At 38.9% G+C, this 19,689-nt stretch overlaps 1 protein-coding gene across 1 annotated transcript in view; it reads left to right on the plus strand.

Moving 5' to 3' along the window:
- The window catches only part of Sorbs2 (sorbin and SH3 domain containing 2), a 207,768-nt gene that overhangs the window by 9,634 nt on the left and 178,445 nt on the right, over positions 1 to 19,689 (plus strand). The gene's annotated exons all lie outside the window — the stretch shown is intronic.

A 19,689-nucleotide genomic window follows, 5' to 3' on the forward strand; every position in this document is an offset into this window, starting at 1 on the left:
GAAGGCTGGCGCTCCCCACCCGCAGCTCCCTGTGCGCTGGAAGCCCTCCTTCCGGGAAACCCTGAGGCCGGGAGTGAGTCGTTGGTCCAAAGACCGGCGCTCCCCGCCCGAGGATCCCCGTGCGCTAGGGGCCCACCCTCAGGGAGCCAGCAGGCAGGAAGCTCTCAAGTATACTCTTGATGAGGTTGTGAACTGGTATAGCCATTATAGAAAATTGTATAGAAGTTCCTCTAAAAATTAAAAACATAACTCCTATATCAGCTACCAATACCATTTCTGGAATATATCCAAAGGGGGAAAAAGATGTGGACACAAAATAAATGTCCATCAGTGGATGAATGGATTTTTTTTTTTTTTAAATTACACACACACACACACACACACACCACAATCCTCTCGGTCTTAAAGAAGGAAAGCCAGTCATTTGCAACAGTATGATGAAACTTAAGGACATAATACTGAATGAATTAAGCCAAATAGAGAAAGACAAATACTGCAGAGTCTCACTTATATGTGGGATCTAAAATTGCTGAACTCGGAGAAACAGAATTAGAATGGTAGTTGCTAGGGACTGGCAAATAGGGAGAGAGATCCCTGGGACCTTTAGACACTGGAGTCAGTTGAGTAGCTGGAACCACATATTGAGGGCTGGGCAAAGGAGGCTCAGGAATTTCCTAAGAGACAGCCTTATCACTCCAAGGTGTAGGGTGAGGTCCGGTGAGGCCTGGGAGGTGGGAGCCATAGGCAGCCTTGGCCTGTCTGTAGTAGTGGATCATCAGGGGGCATCAAAAGTGGAATAAAATGTGGGGATTTCCAGGGCTCAGTCTCATTCATTGGAAAGGCTGTGTCACAGGCTGGGAGCTAGTGGTTGGAAGCATGGATTTGGGACTCACATGGGATTGGAAGCTCTAGTTTCAAAGCCTGGTTGCTGGGAAACAGATCAAACTACAAAACACTTGGGCCTTGTTTTCCTTTTTCAAATAAGCATAACTAAGGAACTGAGCATTAACATATGCATAGGTTGTTGATAACACAGTGTCTGATGTAAAGCAGGGTACCATGAATGTCGCCTGTTACTGTTGCTAACTGTGCGTGGAAGTTTATAGGACAGTCTCCTTCAAATCCCTCATTTGGTGACTTATCTCGGGTCCTCTAAAGTCTTGTGAAGCCATGCATGTGTGTGATGTGTACGACACTTCAGATCCTCATCAGTAAGTCTTAGGTACCACTGTGCTGTGTGTACAATCGGAGTCTCACAGACTGCAGAGTGACTCTAATGCTCACCCAACAGTGACTCTAATGCTCAGTCAGTTAGGGATATTGAAAACAGACTCATTTGTGACCTGGTAACAGGGGAGACAGTGATGCCATCAACTAAAATGGGAATGGAGTTGTGCTTTGTTTGATTAGGGGAGGAAGGCTCTGCGGATAGGATTGGACATATTTGTTGGAAAAATCTAAATGATGGCACCTAGTAAGTAATGAAAATACTTTTCCAGCCATCAGGGAGGAGCACAACAGCTTCCGAGACAAATAAGGGCCTCAGATGTAGCCTAATTGTAGCCTAGATATGGGTTAATGTTCGTTTGCAGTGTAGGAATATATACTACCCCAACGAAAACCATTTTTCCCAGAAAGTGTGTTTAATCAACAAAAAACTCTAATGATTTTTTTACTCTGCTGAAAAAGATTCATATTTTGAGGATTTTAAAAGCTATTTAATATGTTTGCTAAGTACATTTTGATCAAATATTTAAACTACCTGCAGCAGTTCTTTTTATTTGCCATACATGAATTTTAAAAACAAACAAACTACTTATTTTTTAAAAAGGATATGGACTTGATTGGTCTGAACCAGTTATTGGAAAGAAATAATGCAGTCTAAGAAAAAACAGCTTATTAGGTAAATTTTAGAATGTGTAGAGTTCAATATTGAGCAAAACCTTTTTATTGAATTTAAAAGTACTGCAAGTTTAGTTCTTCTGGGAAAATAAAGAGGTTTAAATGATAAACTATCTCAAAGAGTTTTGTTTTGTTTTTTTCTTTTTTTTTTGGTTTTTCTCTGGTACCAGGAACCGAACTCACGACCTTGCGCTTGCCAGGCAGGCACTTTGCTGCTGAGCTAAATCCCCAGCCCCTCAAAGAGTTTTGTGAGATTAAATGGGTTATGTATTCTAACTGTATTGAGCAGGGTCTAGCATGTAGAAGATGCTCAAGAAATGTTCAAAAATACTATTATCATTCTTATTATAGACTTGGGTTCATCTGGAGGTGTTGTGTGCCTCTGAGTATCCTGGCTGTGTGAGGTAGGTGGTATATGGCTGGAGTTGTTGTTCCTGGGGACTGTTCACAGCCGTTGGGGGCAAGGCACAGGAAACCAGTAAGCACACAGCATCACAAGCCCCAACACAGAGGCAAGCAAGCACTTGGAGGGAAGGCTCAGCCCTGACTGTGGCTCATGCTGCCAGGACCACTTCAGACATGTGGAAAAGAGAGGGTTTCAGGGGACAGACTCCTGTGTGGAGGTGAGTAGGGCAGGAAAGAACATTGGAAGCTGGCTGTGAGTCAGAGCTACAGGAATAATATTGAGAACCCAGCTTGGTGTGTTGCAGAGGTAAATATGAAGCCTGTTTTACCGTCACAAGAACTTGGAAATCATTCCCAGCTGTACAACTGCTAAGTCAGTACAGGGGCAACAAGGCCCCTGGAGTTCTCTGAAGTTCTACTCGCTCCTCAAAGGAAAGTACCTTTCCCTACTTATAGATAATAGCACTGACCTCTGAGGCTCACCATTAGGATTCAATGGCATGGTTGCAAAACGACTGGGATATCAGAGACAGAATGAATGCTAGCCACAGGTATTTTTATCACCAGCATCAGGATCATTATCATGCTAAGTAATATTAGATAATTATCTAGAAAAAAAAACCTATTAAGTACTCAGTCACCCAAGTTCATGTAAAAGGGTGACTATCAGTCTTAGCAACAGGCAATTGTTTTAGCAACAGGCAATTCTAATTCCATATAATAGTTCATTACAGAGAGCTGCAAATGCACAGAAGGAAAGGAAATCTTGCTGTATTCTATCTTGCTTGTGATTACAGCAGTAATCACATCAGCGGGATAGTGGAGGTGAGGCCTAAGGAGTATGTGGTCATTCACCTTGGAATGTGCTTAGCCTACCTTGACTGAGGAACGAGGTGTGCTAAAGCATACAAGAATAGCAGGACATGTTCTGATGACTGAAAGCCATTTGTTATGGCCAGAACTCAAGGTGCCCAATTGGAAAGATAGAAACTAACAATGGCCAAGCAGAGCCATATTGTGCTGTAAGTGTGTTATGGTAAGGTACGTGAAAAGCACGGAAAGTTCAAGTTGGAAAATGAAATATTAAGATTCCAGGGCTCCTAAGGTAGGGTGAGACAGAGTTAAGATTTATCATAGAACGTATTATATTATGAGAGTCCAGAAAGAAAAAGGGAAAGCCTCAGCCAGGAGAAGACAATAGATCTGGAGAGAAAGTATTGGAACAAGGATCATGGAGGCAGAGTCAATGGTCTCTTGTACATTTTGGGGGAGAGGGAAGGAGCAAAAGCATGATTTGGTTAGAGGTTTCTGTCCTGGGAAAATAAGATAAGGAAAAACCATGCTTGGGGAAGAAGATTATATAAAGTAGGCTTGAGACTTTGGAGATGCTAACAAAACACTTAGGTGAAATCATGGTTAAAAAAAGCTCCATACTGACAGAAATACAGTTTGAATAAGTGACAGAAACCACATAAATGATTTAAAATTTTCTAGTAGCCACATTAGTAAAAATAGATGACATCAATTTTTATAACCTATTTTGCCTAATAGATCTAAAATATTATGATTTTAACAATAAACCAATATAAGAAGTGATAATTTAATTCTTTTTTATAAGTGGTGTGTATTTTTCTTTTTTCGTAGCTATTGTGAATTAAACATGGACAGCATATCTGACTCAAGCCTAGCACCATGCAAGGGCTCGGTATCCACATGTGCCCACTGGTGGCTACATTGGACAGCATAGCCTGCATCTTCAGAGCCTGGGCAGATGTTCACTTGAGAGTCACCAGAGCCAGAGTCTTCTCTGAAAGCACAGACAGTACAAAACACATGGTGGGGATTGAGGGGCGTAAAGAGAGTTTGTCTTAGTGATAGAAGAGAGAGAAGAATTGCTCACCCGAGCTCTGGGCTCAGCCTTCTATCTTTTAAGGATATGTGAGATTGGAAACTTGGAAATTTATAAAGACTTTTTTTTTATCTGTGTTGAAGTTTTATGCAGCAGTAGGTTCTTCTATATGCCTTGCACAGGCTGGTGCAAGATGAAAATGCCCTTTACTCAAACATGATTATTAATTGTACGGAAATGGTACAACAGAATAGTAAACTGAGTGCCTAGTTCTGCTAACTACAGGAGCAGGTACAGATGCTCAGGCTGCGTGCTCAGAAAGTCAATCTCACATGCATCATTTACACTTTTATGCATTATATGTGGATACTCTTGCCTTTTGGGAACCAAACAAAATATATTTAATGAGAAGATGACCAATTTTGAACTTCTGGAAGATATTGCTCCTGGTGGTCACTCTTCCTGGCTGGAGAAGAAAACTCCTCCCTAGGCTCATGCATTTAGGATTTGCATGTGCTACTATATCCTGTCCACAAGCCCCACACAGGTAGGACCTCCTCCAGGCCAGAACACCATCACCCAACCCTTGCATCATGTCAAGAGGGCCAATGGAGTTTCCACAATCTGATAAAAAATCAGACAGATCCTCATTACCATTCTACTTTTAGAAAACCCTCCATCCCAAAACTTGTCATGATAAGAGAGCATCCTATTTTGGAAATCTACAGATTAGAACTCCTCAGAGGTCTGCGAGAAGGTGCACTAGACTAAGAATATGCAATCTGGAATTCTCTAACATCACAGAATAGCTACTGAGTTTGGGGTGTGCTGTCATTCTGGAGTTTTTATGCGAGGCCAGCACTTGGATTTGGATTTTTGTATTTCTGGATTCTTCTAAATGTAGCACGCTCTACTTTACATGTATAGATCTAATGCTGAATTTCAGACTTCCCCTGAAGTATATTATGTATGACAATAGCCAGTCATAGTGCTACATGCCTATAATCTTAGCATTCTTGGAGGCTGAGGCAGGAAGACAATAAGTGCAAAGGCCCTAGGTTCAATCCCCAGTACTGCCAAAAAGAAAAGAAAAAAAATACAGATCTGCCTCATTGTGCAGTGCCAAGCACCACTGGCCTCAGCCAGTCACAAACATTACCATGCCTCGCTCTGCCTCAGTTGTCTTCCTTCCCTCTCCTCTGTCTCTTTCTCCCCCCACCTCAGCCTAATATCATTTCTCTATGTGGTTATTTTAAATCCATCCCATAGTTGGAAGTGCCACTTATTGTACTTAGTAAATTTGTGGTGTATATTTTTTAGTATAAAGTCAGCAAATAACAGTGTTTTTCTTCCACAAAAGGAAGTATAGATTAAGTGCTTTTAATGCCTGGATAGCCCCAACCTGATTTTCCCTTTGTATGTGCCTTGTCAAGGACAAATTTCCTCCAATTCTGCATTCACAGGTCTCCAATCTTCTGAAGAAGGCACAGTCCAAGCAGAGCCTGCAAAATCATAGTCTAAAGCGCAGGTGTGAACTTGGCCTCCACAGGCCTGTCTTTCAACCACAGATTTGTGCAGAGAAGAACAAACTTAAAGCCTTGTTCTTTCCTCACACACTACTCTGTTCCAAAACTAGGCTCTATAACAAAAGATAGATTAACAAGAGAAAAGCAACAAATGTACTAAATATAATAAGTTTTACATGGCATGCGAACTTGCAGAAAGAAATAAAGACCAAAAGAAATGAGGAAAGCTGTATTTTTTATTTTGTTTGATGAAGATGTGAATTGTTATGGAGAGGTATGATTGGATAATGGGATTTTGATCTATTGGGTTAAATTGAGGAATATAGCAACACTCATTTGTGTACATTCTTCTCTGAATCTGTGTCTTCAGGGATAAGGATCTTCCTTTTCTCCAGCTATACAGTGGGCACCTCTTGCATGAGGTTCTGTGATCTACTTCAGAAAGGTTGGAAGGTTGTTTTACCATAGAGGACAAAGGGAAGAGATCAGAGTGAACTTCTTGTGTCTGCTACTTCCTTAAATACCGTGGTGCAATAATTCAGGTATTTTGTCTCAAAACCCATCATCTGGTAATTGAAAACTAGCAACATTATACTAGATCAAAACGCCACTAGTTTCATTATATGAAACAATTGATACACAAAGTACATACTACGGTTTCTTGTACATAACTGGCCCTTGGTAAGTGATAACTATGTTATCAATAAAAGTATATTCTGAAATGAAAGTGGAATGGGGATGTCCCAGAAGCTTTGGCATAATAAAGATTGGCTGGGCTCAGAGCAAAAAACTACACAAGATAAATAAAAATACACATCTATAAGACAGAAGTAAATAAAAATATGATTTTTATAAAACTCACCATGCTTTTAATGATCGCCTTGTGCTTAAATTGTTATAGTCTAGTTTGTAACTCAAAGAGACTTCTACAAGTGTATAACAACACACTTCTATATCTTCTGGTCCCAGTTGAATACATTGCAGTCAGGTCAACTAATCTTTTGATATAAAAACTAAATTAGGATGGAATGCAGGAGACCACTATTTCTAAAGATCCTAATTCCAAAGAACTGGTGTCAGCTATGCTCATTGAGACTATAATCCTACAGTATTGAAGAACGTGCTTACGAATGCATGATATGAGTTTTCACTAATAGATTTACCTGTTTAACTGTGTTTTTCTTGGGCTGATTACCATTAGTCTTCATGTCACGTGGTATTGGAGCATTGTGATCTGCAGGGTTAGTTAGGAATGTAAAATAATGCAAGTATTCTTATAAGTAATGATAATAGCTACCATTCATTGAATGCATACTGTGTCAGGCAGCCTGCCAAATTCCTTAAATACCTCTCATTGACTATTCTCAATAACACCCTGATGAGGGTATTATTCTCATTTTACAGAAGAGGAAACAGCCTCAGAGAAGTTGAACAACTTGCACAGGGTCACACATGTGGGGAAAGTAGGATTCAGACTTGTGTTGGCCACATTCCAAATTTTGTGCTCTCAACATTTTTCTAAATGGCTATTTATGGGAACTATAGGTCAACCTAAGGAAAACGTTATAATTCTCATTTTTATCATCCTCTCTGTAGTTTTGCTTGTGGGATCCATGGAAGCATTTATTTATAAGCAAATATCAAATTTCTTTATTCTCAAAGAACAAAAATAGTATAAAAACAAAAAGAGGTAGGAAAAAATAAAACCCATTAATAATTGATTTTTTGTAGTGTGATTGTACTGTGAGTGGTTCTTTTTCTTTCTTTGCCTGTTCATATTTTCTAAATCTACAAACAGTTACAAAATTTCAAAATGAGCAGATGCATCTAGGTGGGGACCAATGGACATTTATGGGATTCTAACTATGTTTAAGCATTTGATTACAGTGTTATAAGACTAACCAGTAGAAAAGAACTTTAAAGCCTTGAATAAAAACTTCTTATTGACTTCCCTTTACTCTTAAAATTTGCATCTACTTTAATAGGGAAGGTTATTTAGAAACTGTACCGTTGGAAAACTGATCACTGCTAACTTCATAGTCTATGTTTAATATCAGTGAGCCTATTTACTGGCAGTGATGGTTTTACCTCTGGATTAAGAATAATTAGCTCTACTTTGGAACCAAATACAGTTCAACTAGAGTTCAAAAAGAATCAACAATCTTGTAGCTGTGCATGTGTTGAACAATTTCCCTTTGTTGATCATAGCACTCTGGTCTAAAGAAGAAAATGATCAGTTGGGGAGCATGTGTTTTGGGGGGAAAACAATCTACCTTTCTTCACATTTTTAAGAGAATATCTAAGATGATAAATAGTACATATCAACACTAACTTTTATGATAAATTCCTTTTCACAGATAAGTCCTGACAAGCTAGGTAAAAGAGTTCATCAGACCAAGACATTTAAAGTAGGAAAAGGTGATAGGGGTGTGGTCAGTGGTAGAAAGTGTGCTTAACACACACAAGGCCCTGGGTTTCATCCCCAGCATCTAAAATTAGTTGTTCTTACACAGTTGATGAATTTACACATACTATTAAAAGACAATAAAATGTGGTATACAGTAAATGTGTGCTTGTTCTAATTCGAACAGATGTAACTTTGAAGTTGTATTGAAAATTTGCATACTTTCCAGAATTAAACTTGCTTAAGAAAAAAGCCATTTAAATAAACATCGTCACAATTTTATGCTCCTAAAAGCACACTGATATATTTTATTGCCTCACTGTTATAATCACAGTTTGTTAACTCAGTGTTCAAACTTTTTAGAGGATGGACATTATGATATGGAATGTTCATAATTAAGTACCCAAATCAGGGTCTTGTATTCATTTATGTGGCTGGGAAGAAGGGGCCCATGTTAAACAGTGCTGACTAACAAACGTGGCTCATTCCTGGGAAAAGTGAGCTGGAGAATTTTGAGTTGTGCTCTAAATTAAAAGCTAGTTGTTAAGTGATCAACACACCTTAGTCTTTGGGAAACAAGAGACACTTTCTATCAGCCCAAGAGAGGATTGACTGAATAAGGATGTTGTTTTAAGCATTAAAATTAAAATGTTAAAGTTTCTTTTACATAGAGAGGTCATTTGCTCATATAAATGTGACTGGCTGTACAAAAAAATGGAATGAAATATGAGCCCATAGATTTCCTGGCTCTTTTTATGTAGAAATAATTCCAATTTTAGTGTCACCCAAACACTCGGGTGTCTTGTAATAATCTCTGAATTTTATGGTCTTTATTCACTAGGTGATGCTATTAGAATACATCCAACAAATGAATGGCAAAGATACATTTACTTGTAGAGCCACAGTGGTTATCTTGTAAGTGAGAACCGGGAAGGTTTTAGTAATAACGCGTCTTTGTATGTGAGGGTGGACATCAATCAGTGCATGTTAATAGACTGGTTTATTTACTTCATTATTTTATGTTTTACATCTTACACTGGCTAGTTTCTCTTCGCATACCCACTGAAGCAGTAAGTGGAGACAAGTGTGTAATCAGAAACAGAACTCCATCTACTCACCCTATGAAAGCTGTGAAATTAGAAACGTTTCCTCAGCCTAGAAATTAGTAAGGACGATCCATAAGTCTTTTAAGTAGGGTAAATATATTGTTTCTCTACAAAACAGAAGTGGCAAACACAGCCCATGGTGGAACTGCTCACTTTGACTTGGAAGCAGCACAAAAGTTTTTATTTAGAGTGTAGGGAGAAACCTCAGAGCCAAAACAAATCCCTAAATTTACTAAGAAGGGCAGTGTGAATATGGTAAAGAGGCATGAACAGGAGCAAAATTACCTAGCAATTCCTCACCATGTTCATTTTCATGAACTTTAAGTGCATAAAACACAGAATGTTTTATTTGTCTTCAGTTGTGGGGATTGAACCCAGGGGCCTCTGCGTGCCCCCAGTGAACAGTTTATCGCTGAGCTACATCTCCACCCCTTTCCTTTCAGTTTTAATTTGAGACTTCGCACTACATTGCCTAGGCTAGCCTCACACTTAGAATACTGCGCCTCAGTGTCTCAAGTGGCTGAAATTACAGGAATGGCCATCACATCTGCCTAAAAGAAAAATCTAATAAAATATTTCAGTAACAATCAAGACAATGTAAGAGTTATGATTCCTGTCTTGAATAATTCTATTATAGGGGCTGGGGATTTAGCTCAGGGGCAAAGCGCCTGCCTGGCAAGTGCAAGGTCGTGAGTTCGGTTCCCGGTACCGGAGAAAAACCAAAAACAAACAAACAAAAAAAAGAATAATTCTATTATAAGAAACAAATATGTTCTAAAAGTCAAAGACAGATATCTCGTTTAAAAGAAAAAGTAGAAGATCCAAAATAGCTGGGCTTTGTGATAATACCTGTAATTCCAGCATACTGAGAGACTGAGGTAAGAAGGTGAAAAGTTTGAGACCAGCTGGGCAACTTAGTGACCTAGTCAAGCCCTGTCCCAAAATAAAAACAAAATTTTAAAAGGCTGGGTATGTAGCTTAGTGTAAAGGCCCTGGGTTCAATCTCCAGCACCACCACCAGAAAAAGTATGAAATAAAATTATGGCTTTTTAAATAAAATTGTATAATCCTTTATGTAATAAATTTAAGTATGTGTAACCATACACACATAAGATTTAATAAGTAATTAATATGATGTTACATGGAATGATATAATACAAACATTATCATTATAAATGTAATTTATAATTCACTTGATATTATAGTTTAATAAATAATGAAATTATCATGGCTTTTGAAAGACACCTCCTACTGGGAACCTGAAGGTTCTGAGAACCTTTAATTAATCCAAATCTGGGTAAAATAAGATCAAAATGAATGAATGACTGCAGCTGAAGAAGTCTCTATGGAGATTAGAAGGAAGAAGGCAGTCTCATTTCCTGTGAATAATAAAAGTATCTATTGGTCATCTCAAGGCAACACAAAAGTAGTTTTCAAAAAAGACCTTAGGCTGATTTTTGAGAATTATGTTAGCTGAAAGAGTAAACATATCACAACAAAGATGACCTAACCTGGTCTTGATGAGTGAGTCCGACATCCCCGAGAATAACTGAGGGCCACAGTGAGGAAGTGTTCTGCAACCCAGGAACCACGTGTGCACTAGCTCCTCTTCTTCAGTTTGTAGGTCACGGTGTTGGTTACGACTTGAAATTTCCAGTACTTTTGTGGTCGCCCAAAATAGAAAGTGGTGCACAAAGTCCAATTTGGAGTCTCCAAGTTGTGTTTAGATAAGTGCAAGTCTTTCAAAAAGAGGCCGAGTGGATAGATCTCAATCAGTAACATGAACACAGAGTTCGAGTTACAGAATGCAGAGCCACTGCGGTTTACAGCTCTAGAGCGATACAAGTGATGGGCACCATTCGCTAAGACCTTTCCAGTTCCTCCTTTTCTTGCCCGACATGGTACATGCAAGCTCAGGGCAACCTAAATTTAGTCATCTTTATCTGTCTTTGCCGGGAGAATTCATTACAGGGTAGCACTGCAAAATTGAACAAATGAATATACCCTAACAGAATGCTAGAAAATTAATTTGGCTGCAAATTTCTCCTCTTTCCAGAAGTTTGACCAAACAAAACTTGCATTAGAATTATCCCCCAGAATGATCTCATGTCTTGAGCCCTTTCTCAAGTTATCATACTTGGTGTTCTTCCCCTTTCATAACTGACTGATTCTGAGATCATTTTATTCCACTAGTGTATCTGGGTATGCCTCGACTAAAACATGGGCCTACTTTTGAACACTGTCCCAAATTTCATCTTTCTCTTTAAGAAACAGTCCATTAATTTCTTTCCCAGCTAAATCCATTCTCACTAAAGTTACTGCAACTTTCATCTTCTCTATTGTTTGTCTATTTTCTCTATATAAAACCTTCTTTTGTTGCTTCATTGAAGCTATCACCTGATACTTAAATGAGCCTACTATTGTGAGTAGCGAGTTCATCTGGGTTTGAATAGCAGGTCTCTGCTAAGGCTACTTCCAAGCAAAAGAAAGGAACAGTTGGCATGGAAACAACCCTGCTGCTCATGGTACAGATTGACAGACAGGACCCTATTGGAATTCTTATCCCATCTCAGACAGGAATTTGCTATTGATGCCATTTCTGACCTTTCACCCCATGGGACAATGTTTCTTATACCTTTGTCCTAGTGATAGCTTTCCTATAAAATTATTCTTCTGCCAGGGATATAGCTCAGTGGCATAGTCCCTGCCTGGCAAGCAGGAGGTCCTGAGTTCGATTCCCAGTACCAAAAAAAAAAGACTATGTATTGAAATTGAGTTTGAAAAAATCTGATCTAAAATCACTCTCCCTACTTCAATTTTCATGTGAAGATGTGACTAGGCATGTTTTGTAATACTCCTTTCAACTATGGTTCAAGGTCAGGTGAAAATTAAGAAATATGGGAAACTAAAATTGGTCCTGAAGTTCTTCAGACTGCCGTATTTCAGAAATACTGTAGACAAGAATCTGGGGTAGGAACAGTAAGTGAGGCGTGCTCATCCAGAATCTGATGTCACTGAAATCAGATGTGAAACTTTTGAGTCCCCAAGGTGGAGACACTGACCCATGGGAGGGGAGACAAAATGGGGAAAAGGGCAAAAGAGAAATTGGATGATCTGATTTTTATATAAAAACTGCTCAGAATTTAAAAATAAACCATGCAGAGCTCACAGAAACCGTTAAGTCATTACTGTCTTTCTACAAAGGAAGAAAATATAGGTGGTATATAGAAATCATCTCATTTAAAATCCCCTCAGCTATTGTAATAATCAACATCATAATCCATCTCTGAGGTTTACAGTTTGTCTCTCCTCTTGAAATATTTTTGTGAGGAAAATATTATCTTTTATTTACTCTTTCCTTAAAAATCTATTCTCCAGTATGTCAGTTCAGTTTGTCAGCATCAGTGTCTCCTATCTATTTTCATTTGTCAGGTCTTGAATTTGTTATTACTGCTTTAGTTTTCTATTTCGTGTATACTTTTTCTTGGTTATATTCTCATCAATTGTATATTCAATAGGGACTAGCAACCAGATACTGTACTAGGAACTGATTATATTTAGGTTTTTAAAGTGTTTCCTATTTTCAAGGAATCTATAATTTAATAGGAAAAAGGGCAAGCAACAGCTTCAATGAAACACATCGAATGCCTCTTCTCCAACAGGCACATGACTGGAACTGGTTTTTGACCGACGTCTCATTTAATCCTCTCACAAAGCTTCCAATGTGGGTAGATGGGGTTGTCTGCATTTTATTGATAAGGAAATCAAGGCTTAAAGAGATTAAGCAACTATCCCAAAGTGCCATGGTTTGCCTTCTGGGAAACTAAACCTGGAGGTGAGCTTTGCCTGATTGCAAAGCCTGCGGCCCTTTTCCTTCCAATCTGACACTCACCATAGCACATGGACACTTACACTTCAGCAATCATCCAATCATATGTATTTACTTGTAACAAGATGGAAAGGATTACAAATCCACTAGGCCTACCTGGAAGGGAATGATAGAATCTTATACGGCTATACAAAGTCAATTTGTTTCTTCCAAGTTACTCTTCTTAATGACAGTACCTTTTCTGTTTAGTATTCTACTTAACAAATGAGTTGATGGAAATGATCCTGCTTTAAAAAAATTGTTATGTCAACTACATGACCAAATTATTAGGACAGATGCAAACCTAGTTGTTTTAAAATTCCATGAATTCTTAGTTAAAATTACAATTTAAAAATGAAAGCATAAAATTCTGAATTTGGGCTATCAGCGTATAAAACATAGTTTTGAAGGTTACTGTATTAGCAAAGAATTTTTTCTATGTACCTTTTAAAAAATTACAATCTAAGTTTACCATATGCCATGTTTGCCTTCCCATACATTATATTCTTCAATCATCCTTTAAAAATTGTTTTACTTTAAGGTAATTAATCATATCTGCCTACTGTGTGCCAAGCATTGTCTAAGGGCTTTGCATATATTAACTTATTTAATCCTCAAAGCAATCATGAACAAAGTACTGCTACGGTTCTTATTTTATCTATAAGAGACCTGGACCACGAAGAGATTAGAGTAGCCACACAAATTGAAAGCTATAGTTGTCAGACCTGATGGTGACAGAGAGATACTTTAAATGCAAATATACCAGATGAGGATAGAAAATAATACGTATTACTACCATCGTATGTGTAGATCCATATTTGTTTCTTCAGTTTATGGTACTTAATCAGAAACCATAAAATAAGAATGACTAGAATAATTTCCATGTTGTTTGCATATTTCTATGTAGTTCTGAAAAAATCTTGTCTTTCTAACCTAACATTCATTTCCTTCAATTATGACTGACAACATTTATGACTTTAGGAAAGTCATAAGGAGAAGTCTTAGAAGTCCTTTTTAATATTCAAAGCTAATATATTACCAGCCTTGAATAATCTTTCAAAATTGCCTTTTTCTGTAACAAGGACAAATTCCATCATTCAATTTAGATTTCAAAAGCTGTAGTGAATGACCCTGTTCAAAGTTTTCTGAACAATGATCTGGCAGTGTACACTGAGAACAGGATAAACACTGGGTTCCTGTTTTGTGTTTCCTGTAGATCATTGCTGTGTTCTTATTTCTCTTCATGTCACTGATCAGCAAATGTTAGCTTTAAAAAAATCACTACTCTACTATATTTGGAACTAAATAATATTTAAATGGTGCACCTCCTAAGACGTTAGGCATATTGGCTCTATTTTCATAGCATTTTTTCCTCCATCAGGAAATGATCGTGGGTCTGAAACCTAATGCCCACGGTAGTTGTGAGGGCTAATTGTTGATGTCCAGCAGTACTTTCAAAACTTCTGAAACTGTTTTTTACATGGTATCTTTATGGCAAGCCTAATCGCTCAATACTATCTTTCAGCCAGTAAATGTAATAAAATCGTTCTTAGATGATTGTGTTAGGTATTTCCAGCCTAGACCACCGCAATTCAGCTGTTTAACCAAGTGAAAGGTTGGATTTGCCGCAAATAAAATGTCCAGGGGCAGGCCGCCCAGGATGGATTTACCTGTCCCTTAGTGTGGGCCTTCAGGATAGGATCTCTTTTCAGCCCCAAAAGCCTTCTTTTTGGGAGATTTTGTGCATTTGCTGAGTGTGTGGTGATCTCAGTAGGATGTCATGCCTGGGGCTTACGGGTCAGAACAACCTTTAAGAATATATGGGAAAGGAAATTTTTTTTTTTTTTGGTTTTTCTCCGGTACCAGGAACCGAACTCACGACCTTGCGCTTGCCAGGCAGGCGCTTTTGCCGCTGAGCTAAATCCCCAGCCCCGTTTTTTTTTTTTTTTTTTTTGGTGGGAAAGGAAAATTTTTAACTAGCCATTAGGATCTTTAGTAAGGAATAAAGTAAAAAAATGGATCCTCAGTGTCTGCCCAAAGTCTTATATAATTTATTTATTTTAAAGTGTAATGAGGACATCATGTTGAGCAAAATAAGCCAGACATAGAAAGATAAGTACTGTTTTCTCTCCTATGTGAAATCTAAAAAAGAAAAAGAAAAAAGATAGATGATCTGAAAACAGAAGAGAACAGGAGAGAGACTATATTAGGGAGAAGAGGACTGGTAGAAGACATGATCAAATTGTGACAAATGTCGGTATGGAAATGCCATGGTGGCACATGAAATCCACTGATTTATACAATTAATATGCACTAATAATTATTATTTTTAGGAAAATCTAATGAGGGTAGAGTGCTGACTTGATTGTACAATAAAAGGCATTAGAGAGAAACGAGTCAAAGTTCATCCTCAAAAAGTGTGGGCGTTCACTCTGTCTCAGGTCGGCCTCCTCCTCCTGTACCCTCTCCTGCTGCCACTGGAGACCAGTCCCTTCTCCCTCAGCCCCGAATGTCTGAACAAAGATCTGCCCACCCTTTTTTTTTGTAAAATTAAGATATCACTGTTCAGTTCTCAACGTATCATGCCCTCCCACTCTTCGTTATTTGTGATGCTTCTTTTTGTGACAAAACTATTGTCCCTGTTTGTGTGTAGGAGGTTGACTTCGCTGGTTCAAGCATTCTCTCCCGAATTTTTGTGAATCGTGGTGTATATGAAAGTAACAATACTTATAGGCACACTGAGCTAAACAAAGAGGTGCTGATAGCCAAAAGTGCCTGGTCCAGGGCTTCCAGCAGCTAGGCCTCACCTGGCCGCCCGGCACTGAGGAGGCCGATGCTGTAGCTTCTCCTGCCGCCCATGTCACAGCACACCAGCAGGCTACAAAAACAAGTGAGGAGATCTGGATTAGAGAATAGGAAGCATAGAGATTGTTCATCTGGCTAGTCTCTGAAGATCTCACCTGCATGTATTTAGGAAGGCATTTTTATTATGAATCTATGTTCCTTGTAACTTGTGAATGTTTCTCAACTATACATTGTTCTTTATTCATCCTCCACTCTGTGACTTTTAAGGACACTTTCCTAGAATTTTTCTGTACTCGTGCGTGTGTGTGTGTGTGTGTGTGTGTGTGTGTGTGTGTGCGCGCGCATGCGCGCGCATTTGTGTCTATCCTTGTCGATGGATATTCTGTCTCAGTTTCTTCTGTGCTCTTAGTAACAATCAATACAAAAGCCTTGCATGATCTCAAAAGGTGCAGGGATTTGCCCCTACCAGCAAGCAGTCCTGCAGTGGATGCCAGCTGGAAGTCTTCTAATTCAGTTCAGTTCTGAAACTATCTGGAGAGTCAGATCCCATAGGCTAAGGATGGAGTCCTCAAAACTACCCCTCGCTTGAGATGCCAAATGCAAGCCTCATGTTGTTTTACCAGTGCTTGATCAACAAGCTCTAAATTCTAGTTCCCATCAGTCTCTCCTTGGGTTTGGTTAATTTGCTAGAGTGTTTCACAGGGTGGAGGGAAGCACGTTGACCAGGACGGTGGTACCTCTATTCATGACTACCTCGGGGCAACCAGCCATCGGCCAACTCAATAACATGCAAAAACTTTACCTCATCAGAGATCCAAGGAGCTTAGGTGTTCTATGGCAGAAAATGGGAATCAAGATAAAATATATATTTCACAATGTATACCTTGCAAAATTAACTTTTGAGTCATATCATAGTATTTATGGAAATATGCTATGTAAAGTTGGGTTAATTTGTTCATTTCTCTAGTGCTTAAGAAAAGATACTTTTCATCCTGTTCCTTGGTGACTGTTTATGCATCTACAAGGAGCATGTGCATAAATAGTGCAGTTTAAAATATTGCTGGGCTATGGCAAGCGTTCCTCTGCCCAATGCTAGATGAAGAGACAGCCCCTTGTAAGTCAGTGCAGCAAAGATCTGTCCCCATGCCCCTCCGCCTCTGGCTACTGCTCTGTAGCCTTGGCCACGCAAAACCTTCCTTTCTTCTCCTGGTGACATCACTTGTCCCTTTACCAGAAAACAAGAGAGCAGATCTCCAGGTTTCTCAGTCAGTGACTGGCAGCTCATCGTATGTTTATAAGGATCGTACAGTGGCACTATGAGGAAGGGTTTTGCACCACGGGAGTGATGGTGACCTGACTAGCTGGCATTGTTGATGTGACATTTCGGGCATACCTGACCGCTCATAAATCATCTTATAAACAGCATCAGGTCTGGTTTGCAGAAAACCAAGTGGTGTAACCATTTAGCAGCATACAGACCAACATATAATTCTGTCAACAACCCTAATCAGAAGAAGTATTTATTAGGAGCCTCACCCGAGGGATTAATACACCCAAGGAGAGCATCAGATGGTTCTCAGAAAGATTAGGAGGTATATGTGTTCAGGTGGCTTGATTTATTCCAAATCTATTTTAGGAAGTAAGTGCAAATTATTAACAGAATTTATTATGCCCTGAGAGGAAAACATGTAGCATCTGCCTCTTAAGACAGCCTGGGGGCTGGGGATTTAGCTCAGCGGCACAGTGCCTTCCTGGCAAGTGCAAGATTGTGAGTTCGATTCCCGGTACCAGAAAAAAATAAAAAGACAGCTTATAAGACAAATATGTAGCTACAAAGCAATATATCAGAGAATCATCTTGGATAAGATAGCTGCTTAATTAGAATAGAGAGTCTTTTGCTTTTTTCATGATGCATTTTATTTTACAAGTTCTGATGAATAGGTAACAATAAAAGTACTTGTGTGTTGCTGAATGCCGTATACAGAATTTCTTTAATGATTTATTTGTTCAACAAGTCCATCTGGAGCACTGACTCTGAGCCAGACACAAACAGAACACCTGTGTGCAGTGAGGGGCTGGTAGAGGGGAATGCAAGCACTGACAAATTTGAGCTAGCGGGGAATGAAGAAAGTGATTCTGTAAGAGTTAAAAACTAGAACACTTGACCTAGGTGGGTGGATCGGGAAGGTGCTTCCTGCCGAAGCCACTCAACCGAAGGCTGAGGAATGCGCAGCATGAACTGCTGAGTGGGAAAGGTGGGTGTTCCCATCTGCAGGCAGCACGCATGTCAAGGCCCTGAATGGGGAATGTTCTAGGAACTGAAGGAAGGCCAGAAAAGCACGAGACTTAGAGCTAGAGGGAGATAGTGTGGATGCGGATAGATGTGCTAGAAAATACCAGGTCCTGCTGAGGCCTTAAACAGGCCACTACAAATAGGCTTATCTTAACTATTTTCATGTCAAATTTAACAACTGTTGCATATCTTTAATTTCAAATATGAGATAAATACCAAGAAAAGCTGTATGTAAGCAGGTTATATATAAACATCAGAGATCTTTTAAAATACATATGGAACTCAGGCAGTAAGTTTAAAAACAAAGTTTTAAGTAGAAAATTAAGTGAACAAAGGTTTAAAAGCTATTTCTACATAATCTCTTGCATTTGATAATAGTTCTTTAACCTTTCAATAAAAATTTCATCTTACCTAGTAAAATTCAACCCCTGATGGGATAAAGTTACATGTGGTAGCAAATCGCCTTCCAAAAACACAATTAGTTACTTATCATCAACAGCCCAGGGGTGTATGTAATTGGACATCTTTCCAATATGTACACTAGCAGATGTAAATTATGAGGGTTGCCAAGTAAAGTACAGGTTTTTATGTTGGTAAGAGTTCACAGTTTTCTTCTTCTGCCCACATTCCAGGACACAAGTGTACAGGGCTTGTGTGACTATGTCTGAAATCAAAGCAGCCTCTCTGGCTTTGATCACCTCTCGGTGCATTTGCCCATTGCTGGGCATACAGCACACTGAGCTTCCTGCAGATGACCTGGTGGATGCTTAGTACATGGTGCTGTTAACATCATTCTTTTCCTTGCATATGCTTCACTTTGTTGGATATGTTTGAAGCAAACAAATGTAAAGTGTTCCACTTAATTTAAACTTCATTTTGTATGCATGACTTCAGCGGTCCACCTCTTCCGTCGGTCAACATTATCTGGTGGCTGCAGTTGGAATCTGACTGCCTTTTTAATACATCTTTGAAACTCCTGCCAGTGTTTCAGATTGTCTTGCCGCCGCTCCCTAAACACTAAAACATTTGAGCAAGAGAATGACACATTGTTCTCCTGGGATCTTAGACAATGCTACTCAACTGACACAGGCCACAAAAGCCTTCCAACATTTATAGTACAATTTACTTTTCAATGGACTTCAGGGAGAAAAAAGTGTACTCGAGAAAAACAATATTCATGGGAAAACTACATTCACTTCCTTCCTACTGAGATCCTCTCAAATAATAGGAAATGATGAGGAATCAATTGAGAATTCTGAGTACTCTGGGGGAAAAATTTAAACAACACTCAAAAAGTCACAAAATACATGTAGTTGAAAATCTTGCACATGAACGTCCTTAGAAATCATCTTGATATATAAAAAATAATTTAGCCACCTGTAGTAATCTTCAGATTTATTCAAATATGTATTTGTTAAACCCTACAGGTGTATAACATTTATGATATGCCAGCTTTTCTATGTTCTTTTCAAGGAACGATTTTTTTTTTTTTTTTTTTTTTTTTTTTGGTTTTTCTCCGGTACCGGGAACC

The sequence above is a fragment of the Chinchilla lanigera genome, unplaced genomic scaffold (genome assembly GCF_000276665.1).
Source record: "Chinchilla lanigera isolate Chin_1 unplaced genomic scaffold, ChiLan1.0 scaffold00002, whole genome shotgun sequence".
Lineage (NCBI taxonomy): Eukaryota > Metazoa > Chordata > Mammalia > Rodentia > Chinchillidae > Chinchilla > Chinchilla lanigera.